The sequence below is a fragment of the Rhagoletis zephyria genome, unplaced genomic scaffold, assembly GCF_001687245.7.
Source record: "Rhagoletis zephyria isolate East Lansing unplaced genomic scaffold, Rhagoletis_zephyria_1.1 Rzeph_scaffold_00327, whole genome shotgun sequence".
Lineage (NCBI taxonomy): Eukaryota > Metazoa > Arthropoda > Insecta > Diptera > Tephritidae > Rhagoletis > Rhagoletis zephyria.
Genome location: NW_016157411.1, coordinates 65,486 through 74,250, shown reverse-complemented (window position 1 = coordinate 74,250; position 8,765 = coordinate 65,486). Strand labels below are relative to the sequence as shown.

The 8,765-nt window shown below is 34.4% G+C and overlaps 1 protein-coding gene across 2 annotated transcripts in view; it reads right to left on the bottom strand.

Moving 5' to 3' along the window:
* Positions 1-8,765, bottom strand: part of Lipt1 (Lipoyltransferase 1) — an 81,506-nt gene that overhangs the window by 8,065 nt on the left and 64,676 nt on the right. The gene's annotated exons all lie outside the window — the stretch shown is intronic.

The following is an 8,765-nucleotide window of genomic DNA, read 5'->3' as shown; positions in this document are numbered from 1 at the left end:
AAAAAAAAAAAAATATTATCTCTGGTGATCAGGTAGCATGAATTTTATCAAATGTCATAATTTTATTAAAAGTCAAATGGTTAGCAACAACAACGAATGTCATTAAATGGAACTACCTTCTTTTTTGTATCATGGTATGTATCATGATACAATTATTAAAGGTTTTGTAAGTAGCTTTTTTAAAAAATTTGACACTCCCACCCACAGGGATGGGTTATGGAAGCAGGAGAAAAAGGGGAAGAATTAAATCACACTTCCTAAAATGGGAGCTAAATTCCATAAAAAGATGTGGATAATAGTGAATGGTGGTATTTTAAAACAAAACCGAATTTGATTTAATTATTTAATTTAAACAACCTGACTGTTATTAGAAATAAATACTTCTATGTATATACCAAACTAGCGTACGTCAGACGGCGCATAACTCGAAAATGAATGGTCCACTTTGAGCTTTTTTTGTTGTATTTATTTGGCAGATGATGGATATGAAGAAGCTATTTGTTTGTGGAAAACTTATGCAATATTTATTTAAAAAAAAAAACGACAAATCAAAAAATTTGGAGCTTACGTTTCTCTCGCGGTTATGGCTCGATTGCTTCGAATATGGTAATTTGAATTCTTTGATGTCGCACTTTTAATGTGCTGGGGAGATAATGCCACCGCCAGAATATTAAACATTGGCTTACGCAGCCGCAATTGGCGATTCGTGGCGGACGAACTCAGGAAAAATAAAAAAGAAACGCAGCTACTGATCGACTGAGACAGGAACCGTGATCTACATCGCCAAATGAGAAGCGCCATAAGTGTGCAATTATATCGCGCCATTGACTAAACCGAGCTGTCGTGAGACGATTAGGCCTATGGATGCGGTTGGGCAATATTATATTGCGTCAAAGTCTCATTCGGAGACACCAGGATTGTGTTGTGGAGGACAATACATACGTAAATACCTTCGTGGCAGATTTATTAGAACCATTGCGCACTTTACTTTACAGCGACTTGGCAGAATCAAGAGGTCTCCACGAATATCGACAAATACATTTCGGCATTTAAGGGAATTTCGTCTCTTTAACCTACATTGTATTTCTGTAGTCCAACGATTCTCATCCATTTTGTCTTGTTATCGCCAGCGAATGGAGAACAAAAATTTCTTCAAATTTAAAAGGTAAAAATTTCACTACAAAAAATTTAAAAATGTTCTTAAAACTTGCAAAGAAATTTGGAAAAGAAATATCACTGTTTTTGTTTTCAGGAGTAGGGTGGGAGTGCCACTGAAAAAATTAGAGCGAGACAACGTTTTTCTTACAAAACCTTTCACTATTGAATCATGTTCTCTTATTTACTTGAAATTTACTTATTATTTGAGAATTTATCTAAATCATTCCAATCATGATAAAAACATAGCAAGGTAGAACCGTTCTCTCATTTTGCCGGCCATGATTTTTTTTTTTAAGGTTTGCCAGCATTTTAAAATCATGGCTGTATTTCTTTATTCATTCTGAACGTTTGGAATAAACTTTTTTGTTTACTTATTCTTTAGAACGTTCCTGATGATATGTAAACGTATATTTCAATGGCCTTCTGTTTATTCTGGTTGTGAAATGGGTTTATCCGGAATGTATAAAGAAACGCAGCCCATATAAAATTGAAAATATAAAATTGAAATTGTTCGAAATTGTTTTTGCTTGAGATTGAAAATGAAAATGTGTGTGTGAGTTTGTGAGTAAATTTAAAAATTAAAATGTTTGGAAACGTCAAGGATTTTAAAAGTAACTCTCAGCGGTTCTACCTTACTATATATTTATCATGATTCCAATTATAAAATTGTGATGTAGCATTTTTAGAATTGTAATACGCATTAAACTTTCATCTTCCGATTCAAATGGATCGCTCTTGGTACATTTTAATTGGAGATCATTTAATATTATCAAAATCACACTAAATCAACTTAATTTTTACATATTTCATCTTTTTTTTCCCTCAATTTAATAAAATACTTCTACCTAGTTACGACTTAATTGCAGCTGCAGCTCAAACTAAATTTAAAATTGGTACTTAGCAAGATAATTCGAAACTAAGGCGACTCTGAATTAGAGATGGGCGGGACCCACGGCACTGATTTAAAATTGGTCGGGAAGATCTGTAAAAATATGGCGGGCGGGACGGGACCAAAATCCTTTCCTGACACTCCCGATAAAACCGCAACCCCTGCAAATTCACAAAATCTTCCTTAAAAACAGATGTTTGAAATATGCACTTTTAATATTTTATTGAGACGAAAACGAATAGTAAAGCAAAACAAAATAATCATAAGATGCCAGATCTTTCTTTATTATTGTTAATACTTAAAATTAATTTGGAAGACATGAACATCATGAAAATCATCGAAAAATTTGCGAAAACTTTTTTTGATTATATGATTTTCTTTGGAAACTCACAAAGATGAAATACAGAAGCTCATCAAGTAAATTAAACAACTTTTGTTTCGTTTGTGGTAATTCCATATACTACACAGTCACTTTGACTTTTACGAACAACAACTTTCAACAGAAACCGAGAAAGATTTCACCAATCCATTATGAGGATCGATTCGCTGGAAAACTATTGAATTCAGAGTTGTCGGACTTTTGCTGGTCGATCGCAGTAGGCAAAGGGCATTAAAAACCATTCATGCAATAGAAACTGCCCCAAGGTCCAAATAGTGTACAATCTAATAAAATTAAAAAATATCACGAAATAAAATATGAGTTATAGCGCAAAACCACATATCTGAACAATCAGTTATAGTGAACCGATTTCCATGATTTTCAGAAATAGTTAAGGTTATATCGAAAGAAGGTAATTTGCACAATTTTAGAAAAATAACTTTAAAACTGAGGGAATCATTAACAAAAAAGCTTAAATTTAAGCAAATGTTCAAGTACAGTTATCTCGAAAATCGGAGTCAATCTGTCAAAACGGGGGACGCCATTGAGTTTAGAAAATTCCAGTCAAGGAAGTTTAGCTAATAAACCTTTTCCCAGAAAAAAGGTTCATAACCCGAGTACAGCGAACAACGAAAAATTCACTTTCAGAGCTCTAAAACTTCCCTCCTAAATGTCTCAAAATTTTGACGTGATACGGATTTTCTGAAAACGCCATCGTAATCTAGAGGCCAAAATTAAGTTTATGTGTTTAGTCATTCAGCTGTGATATTTTAAAACTTTAAAAATTTACCTACAGAGTAATGTGAGTAACTCGGATAAATTTTACACATATGCTCAATTATTAAAAAATGACTTCAGGTTTCAAAGAAACTGTAGGCTTTTCTAGGAATCCTGTTTTATATATTTTAACAGAAATAGAAAATAAGCTGCGTGTACAAAAGAAAAAATCAGCCACACCAAATATTAAAAAGGATCATATCAACAGAGTGTTGGTAATGAAGCATTACTTGGGTTAACCCAACCAACGTTTCAATTGTGTTAACAGAAACATTGAGGGCCAGAAGGGGCAGTTTTTCAGTACACGGCCGTGCTTTAAACTAAGTATAAACGCCCGATCTGGCTGGTTTAAACTAACATCAGCCAATAAAATGTCAGCCAGCTGTTCAATTTAAACTACTTAGTCTAAGTTTAAACTGGCACTGAAAAACTGGCCCTGAGTTCCTCACAAACAACTCTTTGCAATAAGTGGATACACTCTAATGGCCTTATTCATAAAAAATAAATTAGGTTTAAAGAGCTTTATAAAGTGACATATTCATACAAATTTTCGATTTATAAAGCAGTTAAAGTCATGATACAAAAAAGAAGGTAGTTTCATTGTCACTTTTCGGGCGCCATATTAACTACCTGACAATTAAGCAGATTGTGACATTTCGTGCTGCCCTACCTAGTCCTCAATAATCATTTATTTATTGTAAACAAAAATATTTACAAAATTAAAACGAAAATAGAAATTCATGATATGATAAATATTACATATGGACGATAGGAGGTACTCCCGATTGAACTGGCACTCAGAGTCTGGAAGTAAGTAGTGTGTTAAATGCAGCTTGGCCGTCACGTAAACTCCTTCCGCTCCACCTATTTTCCGCCGCGTAGGTCATATCCTTGAGGATTGCAAATACCTCAGCCTGGAAGACCGAAGCATACTTGCCAAGAGAAAAGTTAATGACGGTAAGTGCAGCAGTGCATCAAGAACAACGCCACGTATTGCAGAGAAATCTTTCGTACCGCAAACGGCAATAGTTCTTTGAAGTTTTGCAAGCAGACCTCCCACGCTCTTGATTGAGAATCTGCTCCACCCTATCACTGACGCATAGCTAATTATGGGTCTGATCATAGAGGTATAAATCCAAAGACCAGTTTACATTGCCAAAATGCTGCCCATACTTTAGAGGTTTTGTGTTCCTCGTTAGATTTCCACGAAAGTTTTGTATCCAGAGTTACTTATAGATACTTCATTTTCGGAGAATTCTGAATTGTGACTCATTTCATGTTGAGAGCAATGAGACCATTCAACATTCTCCGAATCGGGGTTCAGACTATGCTTCAATGACGTAATATCTAACAATACATCTTCTTCGGACTATTTAACAAAAAAAAAGAAGAGTTTTGTTATGTAAATTTATTTAATGTATTTAAAATAAAACGAACAACAGATTTTAATAAATAAATGTTTCAAAACTAGATTTTATTTTATTTCTTCATCTCTGCACATCGATATCTTTCAAAGGATCTTTTCAACGCTTGAGAAAAACGTTCAAATTTGATTATCGAACACATCAACTTACTATTGTTTGTATGTAAATTTTACTCCCAAATATTTAAAAGAAAATCTCCCCTATAAAAAATTTCAATGTGGCAAAGCTATGCTTAATGTTTACATCTGGAGAAATGTCAAAAATCTGCTCTATAATAAAAAAAATAGTAGTAATGAAACTACCTTCTTTTTTGTATCATGGTTAAAGTATTCTTTATTTTTTATGAATTTGTATGTAAGTATACAGAGAAAGAAAAGAGAGCGAAAAATTACTTTTTGAAACAAGTGGTATTCCCGCATGATTCAATGGCTGCGTTTCTTTATACATTCCGGATAATCCCATTTCACAGCCGGAATAAACAGAATGCGTTTGAAATATACGTTAACATATCATCAGGAACGTTCTAAAGAATGGCTGCGTTTCTTTATACATTCCGGATAATCCCATTTCACAGCCGGAATAAACAGAATACGTTTGAAATATACGTTAACATATCATGAGGAACGTTCTAAAGAATAAGTAAACAAAAAAGTTTATTCCAAACGTTCAGAATGAATAAAGAAATATAGCCAATAATTAAAGGTTAGATAATTATTGACACCCGCGGTGTGAAACTCCCTTACAAAGGGTTGCAAAGGGGAAGAATGAAATGCCTTGTTGCGAAAATGGTAGTAGAAAAGTACGCAAAGTAGGCACTTAGTAGTGAAATTTCTTTTGTAAATTTTAATGTATTAGCAGGAAATGTTGCATTTTAAACGAAATATTTTAAATAAATACTAAGATGTCTACGTGAATTACGTAATTTGTGTGCTATTTAGAGGTATAAAAACTGCAAAAGGGCCTAAAATTAAAATAAAACTACTATAGGCCCTATGCTGAATATCAGCGCATCAGTATAATATGGCTGGCGTCACTTTTACTGACGATGACGATATTCAACATAGGGCGGGATGAGTTTTATGTAAACGTCGAATTTAAAAACATTTTTTATTGTCATCAGTTAAATGTGANTATCAGCGCATCAGTATAATATGGCTGGCGTCACTTTTACTGACGATGACGATATTCAACATAGGGCGGTATGAGTTTTATGTAAACGTCGAATTTAAAAACATTTTTTATTGTCATCAGTTAAATGTGCTTTATATGCATATACACATATACATATTGTACAAAAACATATAATTCTATTTCACATGAAAGCTACACTTTAAAGAAGCAACACGGTCCCACTGCTAAGGGAGCGGTACGAGAGAGACAACTGTCAGTTTATCTAACCTTTAATTATTGAATCATGGTATTCCCGGACTAATCGGATGCATTGACGGCACACACGTTAAGATTCTGGCACCAGAAAAAATTTGCAGCACCTGTACTACTGTCGAAAAGGGTATTTCAGTATAAACGCAATGATAGTAAGTGGACTAGTAAGTGTACGTGCAAGTTAAAGAAAATTTGTCTTCTCTTTTAGATGTGTCACGATTTGATCAATATTAAATACATCAATGCCAAGCACCCAGGGGCTACGCATGACTCTATGGTTTTTCAAATGTCCGGTTTAAAGTCACAATTAGAGTCAATGTGTAACCGTGGTTCAGATAACACTTGGTTATTATTTAAAATGCTACGTCCATACAACTCAAAACGTGTTAATTGGATTATTATTATTTTTTAAAGTAATGCTGGCTATGCTTTAGCGCCTTATTTGCTAACACCTTACAGAAATGCTGAACCAGGATATATAGCTTATATAATACCCGGCACTCCAAAGCTAGAAACATTATTGAGAGGACGATTGGGGTGTTAAAAAGCCGGTTTCAATATTTGTTAAGTGCTCGCTCACTTCATTACACTCCTGCAAAAGCCACGATAATCATAAATGTTTGTGCGGCTCTACATAATATTTGGAACCACTACAATGTCCCCTATGAAGAAGTGAACACTGCAGACGTCCAGCACGGGAGTGTTGAAAGAAGATAATGCAAATGATAAAGTTCCTATGCGACAAGCTGCAGAAGAAATGTCTTGTCGTGCTTACACTAATATTTTCATATTTTGTTTACATTTTTATTAAGCATAAGAAAAGCATATTCATCGCTTGAGGCACCNTTGTTTCATTAAATATAAATAGCAAAAATAAAAATCAATTCACTGCAGTCTTTGACATTTTCATTTATTGTAGTTCCTATACATTTCTTGTTTCAGTTCAAGCAGTTTTTTTTTAAGTTCTAGTTTAGCTTTTCGAGCCATTCTTTTATTCTCGATATCCTGCTTGTAAAGAGCTAGTTTATCCTTTTTTAAATAGTAAGATCTTTTATGTAAGTCTCAATATTTGGAAGGTTCGTTTTTATATCTTTGAAGGTATTAAGAGATTTATTTTGAAATTCAGCTTGTTTATTTGTTAGCTGCTCTAGTAGTGCAATTTGGCGGTGTTCTTTGCGTCCAGTTCTAGTTCTGTCATGGAGTATCCGGTTTCGAGAGGGCGTCTGGAGGTCATGATATTCTAATATTTCGATTACTCTACCAGACTCATTTTCATCTTGATTTTCTTCCTCATTTTGTACTCCAAATTCTTCTCCTGGAGGAATATTATATGGAGTATAGTTCATCAATATATTCACGGTCTCTTCCAGATTGGAAAGTGACCCCGTGTTCTTTGGTCCACCTCCAGTCGCGATGTTCTATGCTTGGTTGTGTGTNACTCATTTTCATCTTGATTTTCTTCCTCATTTTGTACTCCAAATTCTTCTCCTGGAGGATTATTATATAGAGTATAGTTCATCAATCCATTCACGGTCTCTTCCAGATTGGAAAGTGAAACCGTGTTATTTGGTCCACCTCCAGTCGCGATGTTCTCTGCTTGGTTGTGTGCGCACTTTTTTCTTGTCTTATATTTTAAATCATTCCAAACCTGCAAGTTAATGTATTGTTATTTCAGTATCAAAATAACGATCTTCTAATATGCTTACTCATGGTCAGGCATCCGACGGACGTGTTGGTGGCCCTAATGAATTCAGATTTTGTGCGACTTTTTTCCATCGTGGCTTTGTAATGGCTTCAGGACATACACCTCTTGCAAGGTCCGTATTCTCTTCCATAAGCGAAGCCAGACGCTCCAATTGGTGTTTCGTACTCACAACTCTCGGCCTGAAAAAGTATTAATAAATTTTTTGTTTAAATCCTTTCAAAAACCCGTTTTACTCACTCCAATACTTACATGACTATAATTTTATCAAACAAATTTAGTATTCTTAATTGTTTCCACAGTCTATCACTTAAAAATGGCGAACCGCTTGCAAGCGTTAGAAATGGAACAGCTGATTTCATAAATAGTTGCGTTCGACAAGTCAAAAATGTGTAGTAGTTTTTCCAAATTTCTACTGGATGGCGTTCGATAACGACAAAACATTATCCAACACACGCAAATTGAGAGAGCAAGCGTTCATTTTGATGCAAGAGAAGCGTTCATTTTGTACTGGCAAAATTTTAGTCTGCAAAAATTATCCAACACGAAAACATATGGTTGCAATTTTTGTAAGCAAACAAAATTGCATTTTTCGAGTTTTGGTATTTATATGCTTTTTGGCTGCCTATTATGTGACTTTATGATAGTGCCAACTAGTTTTTATACCCGAGCGCACTTGTGCACAAGGGTATATTAATTTTGTTCACATAACGGTTCTTTGTAACAGCCAAAACGAATCGAGATAGATATAGACAAATGTATACATAAATACTCAAAATGAATAGAGAAATCAATTAAAACATGTCTGTCTGTCCGTCCGTCCGTCCGTGTACACGATAAATCGAGCAAAAATTGAGATATCTCAACAAAACGCCCACGCCCACTTCCCATATAACGGTAATTTCCAGAAATACGAAAACTGCGATATTTTAGTAACTATTGAAGATAATTCACTCAAAATAGATATTTACAATAATTTTCAGACGAAAAATAAGAATATTATAAATTTTTGGAAAATGGGCGTAGCCACGCCCACTTATGGTTACATGTGTA